General features: G+C 38.4%; 1 non-coding gene across 1 annotated transcript; it reads right to left on the bottom strand.

Annotated features, from left to right (window-relative positions):
* Window positions 1-3,503: 3,503 nt before the first annotated feature.
* On the bottom strand, window positions 3,504-3,610 carry LOC120577976 (small nucleolar RNA R71). Its single transcript, XR_005643952.1, has one exon. It is a non-coding gene; the product is annotated as a small nucleolar RNA R71 (small nucleolar RNA).
* Between the last annotated feature and the right edge of the window lie 11,679 nt (window positions 3,611-15,289).

Genomic DNA, 15,289 nt, shown 5'->3' with positions numbered 1-15,289 from the left:
AGGGTGAGGCTAACTCTCAATAGTTATAGTCTATATAATTCTGATTCTGTTTTAGCAAAGGTTCTGATTAATTTTAGAATTTGGGATTAGGGTTAAAAGTTGTAGATTGATGATTAATTAATGAAAACATGTGAAATTGGTGCAAAAACTGTGTACAAACCTTAGAAGATTCATAGGTTGATGTTTAGAATCAGTTTTAAGGTTAGAACAATGGGATTGGGTGAATTTTTGAGAAAAACTGCAATCTGCCCATACATACATTCATCGCTCACCTCCGCGAGTAGCTTGCCTCGCCTCACGAGTGAGCAATATTCATCGCCCGCCTCGCGATCAAGATCGCTCGCCATGGCGAGTACTAGAGAAAGAAACTTTGATTTTTAAAATGTTGTTTAGGTAGTATGTTGGATGGTTTTGAGTGCCTAGATGTTTATGGAGAGGACTGATCAAGTTTTTAGATCAAAAAGAGGATTAGGGAGCTTAAAAATGAAGATTTAGTGAGAAAAATGTCAAAACTCCCGAGAGCACCATTTTTCTGCTCGCCTAGGTGAACAACTTACTCGCCATAGCGAGTAGCCTATTTTCTTGAGTTCGCCTAGCGAGCAAATGCACTCGCCTCGCGAGTTGCTCAGTAGCTGAAGCCGCATCTGTGTTTTTGAATACTGTTTGGTTGGATCCTCGTGTAGGACAAATGACTATGAATAATTATGCTATTTTACCAGAGCTGCAGAGTTGAATATGATTGATTGTTGATTGTTATTTGATGTATATTTATATTTAAATAAAGTATACAAGTTTTTGAATACCATTGTACAAAGGTCGTTGTGTCACAAATAGACAATGTTGAGGTGTAAGTCATGAATAAATATGCACGGTTGTGTAGTAGATGTTGCTGTCCATGTTGTCGTTGTCGTAGGGGAGTTGTATGTTGATATACACAGGTCAAAGTCATTGTAAATTCAAAAGAAAAACCGTTGAGGGCTTATGCCCTGGAATGCTTTGTCATTCAAATTGTTGAGGGCTTATGCCCTGGAATGCCTTGTCATTCAAATTGTTGAGGGCTTATGCCCTGGAATGCCTTGTCATTCAAATTGTTGAGGGCTTATGCCCTGGAATGCTTAGTCATTCAACACGTTGAAAATTGTACCACATGCATATGGTAGTTATTGGTTGAATCTTGTTGTTGTAGGTGTTGTTGAGTAAGATGTCGTAGTTGTTGTTGAGTGAATTGTTGTAGGTGTTGTTGAGTAAGATGTTGTAGTTGTTGTTGAGTGAGTTGTTGATCGAATGAGTTTTGTAGTTGTTGTTGAATCTTGTTGTGTCGTCGTTGTTGATTGGATTAGTAAGTGTTATTAAAATTGAAGAAGTATGAACAGTATTGTTGGATATATGTTGCTAATTATGTTATTGAATTAAGTTGTTAAGTACAGTTGATAATTTATATATATCTATTATTATTGTTTGTGAATCTCACCCCTTCTTCTTGGAAATGCTGCCCTTCGTATGGGTAACTTGCAGGTGATCCAGAGTAGTAGCTGATAGTTGCTGTTATTTGCTGTTGTGAGTGGATTTTCCTCACATGTGTCTTAGGAGCTCTGTTACGTAACGGGATGGGGATAATTTGTCGTTGTATTCATCATTCCTTATGTATCATTATGAACCTGTGATGAGTCATTTATTATCTATTTTAATATGTTATTTAGTTTCATTTTAATTAGATTTAAGTTTATTTTATATTTATATTATTTCCTTTTTGAACTATTTTACTTTAATTCCATATTGTTATATTTCAGGAACGAATATTTGATGGATTGAGTCTTGGAGCAAAAGAAAGGGATTTGGATCTGATTTGGTACGAAAATACGAAGATTTGGAGACAAAATATGTCTCCCCCAAAGTCAGAAGCTTGGCACGGCCCGTGCTAGAATTGGCACGGCCCGTGCTAGAATTGGGACGGCCGTGCCACCCTCCAGAGTCACTTTTGCTGCTTTTGCTTAGATTTTAAGCTACTCTATTTTTAGCCCGCAGTTTCTTGTGGAACATTCTAGTAATGTAATTGCTTAGATTTTAAGTCGAATGTATGCTATAAATAGAGTAGCTAGCCATCACAAATATTCATCTTTACTTGGAATTCAATAAGTGACAGTTGCTTTTCTAATTAAAGTTCTTTTCATTTCCTTTATTTTCTTGTCATTTACTTTTATGCTTTCTCTCTTCTCCCCTATGTCTACGATGAACATGAGTGAGTAGACTTCTCCTTGTCTTGGGATTGTTGGATAAGTCTAAATGACATAATCCTAATCAAGCCAAGCTCTAAGCCTTAATCTTATGTAACCCTAATTTCTTATCTAAATTCACCGCTTTAACATGGATCAACCATTATCAAACTGTGGAAACGAAAGTGGAGGGTTTGATAATTGTTTATCCATTATTCCAAATATCAATTCATAAAACGAAAGTGGAGCTTTGATATTCGAACAAGTGAATTTAGACAAGGATTACAAAGGCAGCGAAATAGTCTTTGCAATCTTTGAGACATATAGTTTCGATCTTCAAGGGAACTAATAATAATCAAGTCAGCGAAATAGACTTGGTTGTTAGAGGAACCAGAATCTAATAGTAATCAAGTCAGCGAAATAGGCTTGGTTGCTAGAGGAACATAAGAGAAACTGTCTTGAGAAATTAGGTCTAACATAACATTATAAGCTTTTAGTTTGGTTTGTGAAGGACTTGTTATTTAGATGAAACCAACGATCCCAAGGCTCCTTTTATTATTATTATCTTTCAAACGCTTGAAAACCCCAACTTGCAATTCTTTTCTTCTCTAATCATTTCCAAAGGTTAATTGAATTAAACTATTCCTTGTCGGAACGATACTCTTTTCATACTACTTCGGTAAGACCGTGCACTTGCGGTTTTATCTCATCAAGTTTTTGGCGCCGCTGCCGGGGAGTAAACTAATTTAATTAACTCTTTCTTTGTGATTAGAACTCCTTCTTCTTCCTCTTTTCTTCTACTTCTTTCTTTGTATTACCACTAACTTCTTGGGTTCTCGATTTCTTATGCGAAGAAGTAAAAGTCTCGGAGAATTTATTCCTGAGATCGAAAGATATTTGCATAAGAAAAAGAGAGAGGCATAAAATAATACTGCTATGGATGAACGCACTCTCAAAGAGTATGCTACTCCTTCAACGGAAGAGCCACAAGCTATTATCGTGTACCCAACGGTTGAGGGTAACAACTTCGAGATCAAGCTTGCACTACTCAATTTGGTGCAGCAAAATCAGTTTTCTGGATCACCCACTGAGGATCCAAATATCCATATTTCTTCCTTCCTTAGACTCAGTGGCACTATAAAAGTGAACCAAGAGACTTCATCTCTTTCCCTTTTCCTTAAGGGATAGAGCTAGCGCTTGGTTCCATTCCCTAGAAGTCGGTTCCATCACTTCATGGATCAAATGAGGCGAGCATTCCTTGCCTGATTCTTTCCCCCTTCTAAAACCGCCAAACTAAGAGACCAGATCACGCGGTTCAACCAAAAAGATGGGGAGTCTCTCTATGATGCGTGGGAGCGTTTCAAGGAAATGCTTAGACTTTGTCCCCACCATGGTTTGGAAAAGTGGCTCATAGTCCACACTTTTTATAATGGCCTAACATATACCACTAAGATGTCTGTTGATGCAGCTGCAGGTGGAGCACTAATGAACAAGAATTATACGGAGGCTTACGCATTGATTGAAGATATGGCTCAGAATCACTACCAATGGACCAACGAAAGAGCCATTACCGCCTCTACTCCCTCCAAAAAGGAGGCAGGTATGTACGAGGTCTCCAATTATGATCACCTCGCTGCTAAGGTTGATGCCTTAACTCAAAAATTTGAAAAACTTAATGTTAATGCTGTCACACCTTCTCCTACATCTCCTCCTTGTGAAATATGTGGTATATTTGGTCATATTGGTGTTGATTGTCAGTTAGGTAGTGCTACTAACAGTATTGAGCAATTAAACTATGCTCAATACAACGAAGGAACGAGGCCAAATCAAAACTTTTATAAAAACCCTCAAGGTTCCTATGGGCAAGTAGCACCACCTGGCTATACAAACAACCAGAGGGTGGCTCAGAAGTATAGTTTGGAAATCCTGTTGGAAAATTGCATGATGAATCAAAATAAACAACTTCAAGAACTGAAAAACCAAACGGGATTTCTGAATGACTCTCTCTCCAAACTCACTACCAAGGTTGATTCTATCGCCACACACACTAAAATGCTTGAGACCCAAATCTCCCTAGTGGCCCAACAAGTAGCCACCTCTTCCCAAACTTCGGGAGTATTTCCCGGTCAACCCGAAACAAACCCCAAAGCTCATGTCAATGCTATTTCTCTTGGGGGTAGTAAGTTAGAAGAGACCGTTGCTAAAGCCAAAAGTGTCAAGGGAGAGAGTGTTAAGCTTCTAGGTGAGAAGGATGCGATAGAGAAACCACTTGACGAGAACAAAGCCCTTTCCCCATTAAGGCTCGTTAAGCTTAACTTGGAGGCTCGATTTAATAAATTCTTAAACATACTTAAAAAGATTTGCATTCAGATTCCCTTTGCTGAAGCTTTGTCTCGTATGCCTCTATATGCCAAGTTTTTAAAAGACATCTTTTCAAAGAAAAAGGCTATAGAGCAAAATGAGATAATAGCTTTAACAAGAGAAAAAAGTGCAATCATCAAGAAGCCACCTCCAAAGCTTAGAGATCCAGGAAGTTTTGCCATCCCTTGTGTGATAGGGAGTGAAACCTTAAACCGAGCCTTATGTGATTTAGGAGCTAATGTTAGTCTGTTGCCCTTACCCCTCTTTAAAAGGTTGGGGATGGGGGAGCTAAAGCCTACCGAAACAACATTGAAGTTAATTAGCCGATCGTTCTGATATCCAACCTGTCGGATATGTTGAGGACATCCCCGTTAAAATAGAAGGGATATACATCCCAACTGATTTCATGGTGCTTGACATAGATGAGGACAATGAGTGCCCTATAATTTTAGGACGACCCTTTCTCGCCACTGCGGGTGTTATAGTAGATGTTCAGAATGGTAGGATTGTTTTTCAAGTGAGTGATGAGCTGATAGGCTTTGAGTTGGAGAATTTTATGAAAGGTCCCGCTCTCTATTATTGTAACATGATTAAAGGTCATGATGTGAAAGAACGCTCATTAGCGTCATCTACACAATATGACCTCTTTGATCCATTCTAAGGACACTTTCTTAACGTCAAGCTAATGACTATAAAGAAGCGCTTCGTGGGAGGCAACCCACGCATTTAACTGCTTTTGTTTTGTTGTTTTGTTTTTTTTTATTGTTTTGTAGGTAATTGTCCAAGAACGATTCAAGAAAATGAAATTTTTTGAAGCCCCGGAGCTTAGAACCTTGGCACGGCCCGTGCTCACACTGGCACGGCCGTGCCAGACCTTGCCTCTCCAAAACCAAGCCAAACTCCAGGAACTTGGCACGGCCCGTGCCAACCTCAGCACGGCCGTGCCCGACCCCAGGTAAGGTTAAACCTCATTTTTCTTCCCTCATTTACCAAACCAAACATCTCTCATCCTTCCATCTTCTCTCTAAAACCTTCATAACCACAAAAATCATTCCAACCACAACCTTTCTTTCAAAAACAACTTTCATCCACCCAATCCAAAAATCATCCAAATTCATAGCCCCCATTAACCTCACCCAAAACCCAAAAATTCATCCCCAATTTCCACAACCCAACCCCTAAAACTCACTTAAACCTTCTCCCCATCACTAAACCAACCACTTCCACCAAAAACATTCACTAAACCCAACCTTCACCAAAACCACACCAAGTCCAACCAAGGTCAAGGCTATGGCTTCCAAAAGAAGTGGAAAAGAAGTTGCAACATCTTCAAGAGGACCTCCCCCAAAGAAGCAAGTACCGGCAAAGAATCATGGCATAATATTCAAGGATAACAAGCAAAGGGATAAGTATAAAAATCTCATCTCTAAACCTTTACATCCTTGCAGGTACCCTGATAATTATGACTTGGTTACACTAGGCCTTAGTGACAATGTGTTTAAATTTCTAGGACGATTAGGGTGGGTTGCTATGTTAAGACCTATGCGGGGTTATGAAAATTTCACCTATGAGTTTTTAAGTTCTATCGTTTTTACAAAGGATATGATGAATTTTGATAACCCTAATCATATAATCTCTTTCCGGCTTATAAACATTGATTATGAGATGTCTCTCCAACACTTTTGTGATGAAATGGGCTTCGCTAACGCGGGGTTAATCCACGACTCTTGGGATCAAAGTCTTAAGCCGGTTGACTATCAACCCGCCACCTTTTGGGAACATATCACCGGCCTTAGGCAATTTAACACACGTTCAAACAAAGCTAGCAATATTCACCACCCGGTGCTTAGGTACCTTCAAAGGGTAATGACTTGCACTATTTGGGGTAGGACCGAATTGGGGAACTCTAGGACGGATGAAATCTTCATGTCGTGGGCCATGCTTAACAACCACCCCGTTAACACTTGTTTTTACTTGCTTGATTACCTTTCCCATGTCGGTAATAGGTCTGATAGTAGGGGAGAGATAGTTGTGGGTGGTATCATCACATACATAGCTAGGCAATTGGGAGTAGGTGAGGACCAAGGGATTACCAAAATTGAGGGAAACAATAGGCTTAACATAGAGACCCTTATCTTTATGAACTTCATTAAGCCCCGTCCACCCATGTCCTACACACTTAAACTCAATGTGCCTATTTTGATTATAGTTTCTAACCCATCTCGAACTAACACCGAGGTGGAAGAAAATTTGTTGTATGTTGTTGATGATCCACAGGTACATGAGAACACGATGATGAAGGCTAGGAAGATGCACATTTGCACCAAGAAGAGGAAGGTGCACAATTGCACCATGATGAGGAGCACCATGACCATGAAAATGCAAGATGGACATGGATGCATACCGAGGTCGAGAGGATAAGCACCGAGCAACTAAGGCAAGGTGTTGAATTGTCGGGACTAAGGAATGATGTCCTAAGGGGCAACTGCATATCCGAAGAAAATAACAAAATGCTTCGGAACATGATGCACCATTTTCACCTCCAAGGTCCTCCCTATAGAACTCAATGAAAAATGTGAGCTTTCCTCTTCCTCTCTTCTCTTACTCCTCCTCCTTCTTCTTCTTCTTGTTCTTCTTCTTCTTCTTCTTCTTCTTCTTCTTCTTCTTCTTCTTCTTCTTTATTTCTCTTATTTTGAATCATTGAGGACAATGCTTCTCCTAAGTGTGGGGGGAGCCTAATAAAGTGTCTTTAGTCGTAGTGTTTCCAAACTCCCTTGAACTTTATTCTTTTGTTTTGTTTTATTGTAAAAGGCATGAATAAGCAACTTGTTTTTCTTCTTTTATTATGACATAAATTTTTTGTTGTCTCTTCAATGGTCGTTTCTTGTACATGAAAGTGATTTCTCGTGTTGTAAGTGTTCTTGCTATACCCACATCAAGTTTTATTGTGAAAATTCTCCAATGAGAAAAGCACCTAGTTGCAATCCTTGAGTAAGTGTATGAATAGGTATTTTAAGGAACACGTTCTAACTTTAATGGTAACTTGGACCCTTAAAAATCCTCAAAGTAAAAGTAGTATAAGTTTGTGTGGGAATAATTCTAATGTGCTGTAATGTGTAAATCAAAATGGGGCAGAAGAATATCACCAGCACGTGGAGGAAAGGATACCCCCTCACTGACTTCCTAAATGTGGTGATGACTTCTCAAACAAATTGTGCTTTAATTAAACCCTCTAAAAAGAGGAACTTCCTAAGTGAAGATGAATAAGTTGTAGCACTACTTAGGGTGATCATGGAAACTTGGAGGAAAGGATACCCCCTCGCGGACTTCCAATGTGAAATGATAGCCCCTAGGCATCTACAAGCCCCCAAGTATCTAAATTGACAAATCTATCTAAACTCTCCCATCTCTCTTATATGAAATGAAGAAAGGATTTTTCTCGGTCACTTTAGTGTTAAGGTTAGAACATGTTCCTCATAATATCTATCTTATACATGAGCAAGAAAAGGGTTGGACTACACACACACACTCACTTAAGACTTGTTGTTGGGTTGAATAAGTTCACAAGGAATACTTGAAGTTGTGATTAGTGTACATTGAAATGAAACCTCGAGAGAGACATAAGCTTTTATTTGAATTGTCATATATTAATCTTTTTGTGCTACCGTGTTTATGCCTTTTGCTTGAGGACAAGCAAAGATTCAAGTGTGGGGGAGTTTGATGAGTCATTTATTATCTATTTTAATATGTTATTTAGTTTCGTTTTAATTAGATTTAAGTTTATTTTATATTTATATTATTTCCTTTTTGAACTATTTTACTTTAATTCCATATTGTTATATTTCAGGAACGGATATTTGATAGATTGAGTCTTGGAGCAAAAGAAAGGAATTTGGATCTGATTTGGTACGAAAATACGAAGATTTGGAGACAAAATATGTCTCCCCCAAAGTCAGAAGCTTGGCACGGCCCGTGCTAGAATTGGCACGGCCGTGCCACCCTCCAGAGTCACTTTTGCTGCTTTTGCTTAGATTTTAAGCTACTCTATTTTTAGCCCGCAGTTTCTTAAGGAACATTCTAGTAATGTAATTGCTTAGATTTTAAGTTGAATGTATGCTATAAATAGAGTAGCTAGCCATCACAAATATTCATCTTTACTTGGAATTCAATAAGTGACAATTGCTTTTCTAATTAAAGTTCTTTTCGTTTCCTTTATTTTCTTGTCATTTACTTTTATGCTTTCTCTCTTCTCCCCCATGTCTACGATGAACATGAGTGAGTAGACTTCTCCTTGTCTTGGGATTTTTGGATAAGTCTAAATGACATAATCCTAATCAAGCCAAGCTCTAAGCCTTAATCTTATGTAACCCTAATTTCTTATCTAAATTCACCGCTTTAACATGGATCAACCATTATCAAACTGTGGAAACGAAAGTGGAGGGTTTGATAATTGTTTATCCATTATTCCAAATATCAATTCATAAAACAAAAGTGGAGCTTTGATATTCGAACAAGTGAATTTAGACAAGGATTGCAAAGGCAGCGAAATAGTCTTTGCAATCTTTGAGACATATAGTTTCGATCTTCAAGGGAACTAATAATAATCAAGTCAGCGAAATAGACTTGGTTGTTAGAGGAACCAGAATCTAATAGTAATCAAGTCAGCGAAATAGGCTTGGTTGCTAGAGGAACATAAGAGAAACTGTCTTGAGAAATTAGGTCTAACATAACATTATAAGCTTTTAGTTTGGTTTGTGAAGGACTTGTTATTTAGATGAAACCAACGATCCCAAGGCTCCTTTTATTATTATTATCTTTCAAACGCTTGAAAACCCCAACTTGCAATTCTTTTCTTCTCTAATCATTTCCAAAGGTTAATTGAATTAAACTACTCCTTGTCGGAACGATACTCTTTTCATACTACTTCGGTAAGACCGTGCACTTGCGTTTTTATCTCATCAACCTGTTGGTGTTTGATTAAATCTTTAAAGATATTTTATGTTTAGGACATGTGCCACAATTTATTGGAAGTTGTTTTAATGTTGAAAATATTCTGCTACAATGAATTATTATGTTTTTCCGAAGACTATTATTTAATAAATAGTATTTTATTCTATTTATGGATTTTTGAAAAGCAGTGTAACATTCCGTTTGTTGATTACTCTGATTATTTAAAAGAAATTTTTATGTTGGGAAAACGGGGTGTTACAACAGTGAGTGATAACCACTCACGACAGCAACTCCAGCTACATAAACTTGATCATCTGCAAGTTACTCATACGAAGAGCAACATTTCCAAGCAGAAGGAGTGAGATTTCACAAAACAATAATATGAAGCATATAATTCAACAATTATATTTAACAACATTAAACCATCATAATATTCATCATAGATAATAATGTATCATTTATCACTTGATTCATAGTTCATATAAACAATCACAACTTCACAACTTATCATCTTTGACTCGACAAATGCGACTATGCAACTTAGACCTCTTATATGCATGTGGTACCAATCCAGGGCATCAGCCCCTCAACGTAATAAGTATTAATATACTTCCAGGGCATCAAGCCCCCAACTTAATTTAGCTAAAGCTCTAGGGCATCAAGCCCCCGACGTGGTGAGCAAGGCTCCAAGGCATCAAGCCCCCAACAATGGATGCTAATGCATGGACACAACATCTTAACAACTTAGAACAACATCATCTTATAAGTCCAATAATTTGGAACAAGATCATCATCAACTTAGACCGACTCATGCAGCTTAGTTAAATAACAAACAACAACATAGGCAGTATGCAAATCATCATGATATAACAATATCGAATGCAATCAACAACATCTCAATTATCAACATAATCCATTTAATGTATATACAACATTATAAACAACATCAATTCATATGCATCAGTCTTACTGGAACAATGACAGCAAGATAAACAACTTAGTTTCTAACCTCTGAGATCAACTCACATCAACTCGTGCGACAAGGATCACATTTAACCTAACAAGGCAGTCTGTAAAACAAGTACTCGCGAGGCGAGAGCCTCTGCTCGCCATGGCGAGTTCAGGTTCAGTTCACAAAATTCATTCTAAAGTCTTCCCAGGTTCAATCTCTTTCTCCAATCTTTCCTAATCATTATTAGACATGTTCAGGCACTCAAAAACATCTAAGGATCAACTCAAAAGTCAAAAATACGAAATCTGGATAGCTCTCTAGTCATGCTCGCTATGGCGAGTGTAACGCCCTAGTCGTTATTTTATTTATTTATGATTTATTTAGAGTCTTTTATATGATTTTAAATAATTATTGTTGATTATGTGGTGTGTTATATTTTATTATATGATTTATTTTGATATTAATTAGAATAAGTGGGAATTATTATTATTTTGGAGTTTGGGGATTTAATTAGAATTAATAGAATTAAGAGGGAGTTAAGTGAAATAAAGGGGGGGGGGGGGGGGGGGGGGTTAAGTGTTTGGAGTTAGGAAAAGAGAAAGTCAGAAACTGTTTTACGTACAACAGAGTTTTGGGAGAAAAACCAAGAGCAAGGGAGAAGAGCCAAGAGAATCAGATTTTATGTAGAGATTGTTCATCCGAATTAAGGTAAGGGTGAGGTTTACTTTCAATATGTAGATTGTAATTCTGATTTTGGATTTAACACGTTTCTGGTAGAAAATTAGGAATTTGGGTCTAGATTTGATTCTTTTATTTTTGGGTGAATTGAGTGTAGGAATCATTGTTTTAGTGTTAGAAATATGTTCTGGTCGCATACAACATTTCATTGCACATCTGTAAACTGTTTTGGGGAGTGAAATTGAGAAAATTGGGATTTTTCGGAAAAACCTGCATTCTGCCCGTACAGACCTTCATCGCTCGCCCCCGCGAGTAACTTGTCTAGCCTCGCGAGCAGAACCACTCGCCATGGCGAGTTAGTGAGTGAGAACCTTGATTTTTAAATTGTTGTTATAAGGTGTAATTTGGTTAAGTCATATTTACATATATGCATTGATGAGTAGTGGTTATCGTTGTATGCATTGTCGAGTTGTATGTAGATATACACAGGTGGAGTGATTGCATAATCATATAAAGTGGGAGGGCTCATGCTCTGGAACGCTTTGTCGGTCAAAGCGGGAGGGCTCATGCCCTGGAACACCTTGTTGTTCAAATTGGTGAGGGCTTATGCCTTGTGAATGCTTTAACCATTCATATTCGGTGAGGGCTTCTGCCCTGTAAAATGGTACCACATGCATGTGTATAGTTGCATTTGTTGAGGAGTCTTAGTGGTGTCGTCATGTTAGTGCATGAGTCGTTGTTGGTGATTGAGTAATACTTCTTACTACTGATTGAAGACGGGTATGATGATAATGATGTGATCATGAAATATATATATATATTAATATATATATATATATATATATATATGTATAATGATGTATTGAGATATTTAGGGTGTTAGATTCAATTGATGGATTATTTATATATTAATATTGTTTGTGAATCTCACCCCTTCTGCTTGAAAATGTTGCCCTTCCTATGGGTAACTTGTAGGTGATCCTGAGTAGTAGATGGTGGCTCAAGTGTCTAGGGCTCTGATACGTAACGGGATGGAAAATAGTTGTTTAATTTTCATTCCTTATGTATCAATTTTGGAACATGATTGTGGAGCCTCTTTATGGTTGTTTGAAACATATGTTGAAGAATAATTATGTTAAGGCCTTTGTGCCAGAATTTATCATTGGAGAATTAGTTGTTGGATGTTGATGTTATTTATTATTGAAAAATATTCCGCTGCAAAGTTTTGGTGAAACTATTAAAGTTGATGTTTATTAAATAGTATTTTATTCTATTTAAGAAATTTTGAAAAGTAGTGTGACATGTCCGTTTGGTGATAAACTCTGATATTATATTTATTATTTAATTGTTTGGGATAACGGGGTGTTACAATTGGTATCAGAGCAGGTTGGTCCGTCCGGCCAAGTAGTAGAGTCGTGTTGAGCCACATAGGATAGAGTGTCAACTTTAAGTTGTCTTTTGTTGTTCTGATTGTTGTTTCTTATGTAGAATTTTGAGATGGCTGGGAGAAACGATGCTGCTGCACTTAAGGCTATTGCTCAAGCTGTAGGACAGCAACCGAATGCTGGTGCTGGTAATGATGGTGTGAGGATGTTGGAGACCTTTCTGAGGAACCATCCACCAACATTCAAAGGGAGGTATGACCCAGATGGAGCTCAGAAGTGGCTCAAAGAGGTTGAGAGGATTTTCAGAGTCATGCAATGCAGTGAGGTGCAGAAGGTGCGGTTCGGTACACACATGTTAGCTGAAGAGGCAGATGACTGGTGGGTGAGTCTGTTACCCATTCTTGAGCAGGATGGTGCTGCTGTGACTTGGGTTGTGTTCAGGAGGGAATTTCTGAACATGTACTTTCCGGAGGATGTCCGAGGTAAGAAAGAGATTGAGTTTCTGGAAATGAAACAAGGTGATATGTCGGTAACTGAGTATGCTGCTAAGTTTGTGGAGCTTGCAAAATTTTATCCACACTATACTACGGAGACAGCTGAGTTCTCTAAATGCATCAAGTTTGAAAATGGCCTGAGAGCTGATATCAAGAGGGCTATTGGTTATGAGAAGATAAGAATTTTCTCTGAGTTGGTGAGTAGCTGCAGGATATATGAAGAGGATACGAAAGCTCATTACAAGGTGATGAGTGAGCGCAGAGGTAAGGGACAGTAGAGTCGTCCGAAACCGTATAGTGCTCCTACTGACAAGGGTAAGCAGAGACTGAATGATGAGAGGAGGCCTAAGAGGAGAGATGCTCCTACTGAGATTATTTGCTTCAAGTGTGGTGAGAAAGGCCACAAGAGTAATGTATGTGACCGAGATGAGAAGAAGTGCTTTAGGTGTGGTCAGAAAGGACACACATTGGCTGATTGCAAGCGTGGGGATGTTGTTTGCTACAACTGTAATGAGGAAGGACATATTAGTTCGCAGTGTACGCAGCCTAAGAAGGTTAGGACAGGTGGCAAGGTATTTGCGTTGACTGGTACGCAAACAGTGAATGAGGACCGACTTATCAGAGGTACTTGTTTCTTTAATAGTACTCATTTAATTGCTATTATAGACACTGGTGCTACTCATTGTTTCATTGTTGTTGATTGTGCATATAAGTTGGGTCTGATTGTATCTGATATGAATGGAGAAATGGTTGTTGAAACTCCAGCTAAGGGTTCGGTAACTACGTCTCTTGTTTGTTTGAGTTGTCTGTTGTCTATGTTTGGTAGAGACTTTGAAGTCGATCTAGTATGTTTGCCGTTGTCGGGTGTGGATGTGATTTTTGGGATGAACTGGTTAGAGTATAACCATTTTCATATTAACTGCTTTAGTAAGACGGTGCATTTTTCTTCTGCTGAAGAAGAGAGTGAAGCTAAGTTCTTGACTACGAAACAGTTGAAGCAGTTGGAGCGTGATGGAATTATAATGTTTTCTTTGATGGCATAGTTGTCATTGGAGAATCAAGCTGTGATTGATAGATTTCCGGTTGTGAGTGAATTTCCAGAAGTTTTTCCTCATGAGATTCCAGATGTGCCACCAGAGAGAAAGGTTGAATTTTCAATCGATCTTATGCCCGGAACGAAGCCGGTGTCGATGGCACCTTACCGTATGTCGGCGTCCGAGTTAGCTGAATTGAAGAAATAGTTGGAGGACTTGCTTGATAATAAATTTGTAAGACCGAGTGTTTCACCGTGGGGAGCGCCGGTATTGTTGGTTAAGAAGAAGGATGGTAGCATGAGGTTGTGTATAGATTACCGTCAGCTGAATAAAGTGACGATAAAGAATAGGTATCCACTTCCGAGAATTGACGATTTGATGGATCAGTTAGTGGGTGCACGTGTGTTTAGTAAAATTGATTTGAGGTCAGGTTACCATCAGATTAAGGTGAAGAATGAGGATATGCAGAAGACGGCCTTTAGGACACGTTATGGTCACTATGAATATAAGGTGATGCCTTTCGGTGTTACTAATGCGCCTGGTGTGTTTATGGAGTATATGAACAGAATTTTCCATGCTTATCTGGATAAATTTGTGGTTGTGTTTATTGATCACATCTTAATTTATTCTAAGACTGAAGAAGAGCATGCAGAGCATCTGAAGATTGTATTGCAAGTGTTGAAAGAAAAGAAGTTGTATGCCAAGTTGTCCAAATGTGAGTTCTGGTTAAGTGAAGTAAGTCTTCTTGGCCACATTATTTCTGGTAGTGGTATTGCAGTTGATCCATCAAAAGTTGATGCAGTATCACAATGGGAGACTCCGAAATCAGTTACAGAGATTAGAAGTTTCTTGGGTTTGGCTGGTTATTACCGCAGGTTTATAGAAGGATTTTTGAAGTTAGCACTTCCATTGACTCAGTTGACCTGTAAGGGTAAATCTTTCGTGTGGGATGCTCAGTGTGAGAATAGTTTTAATGAATTGAAGCGAAGGTTGACGACTGCTCCTATTTTGATTTTACCGAAGCCGGAAGAACCTTTTGTTGTTTATTGTGATGCGTCCAAGTTGGGCTTAGGTGGTGTTTTGATGCAAGATGGCAAAGTGGTAGCGTATGCTTCTAGGCAGTTGAGGATTCATGAAAAGAATTATCCTACACATGATTTGGAGTTGGCTACGGTGGTTTTTGTTTTGAAAATTTGGAGACATTATTTGTAAGGTTCCAGAT

Source organism: Medicago truncatula, chromosome 1, assembly GCF_003473485.1.
Source record: "Medicago truncatula cultivar Jemalong A17 chromosome 1, MtrunA17r5.0-ANR, whole genome shotgun sequence".
NCBI lineage: Eukaryota > Viridiplantae > Streptophyta > Magnoliopsida > Fabales > Fabaceae > Medicago > Medicago truncatula.
This window is presented reverse-complemented; position numbering and strand designations above follow the sequence as displayed.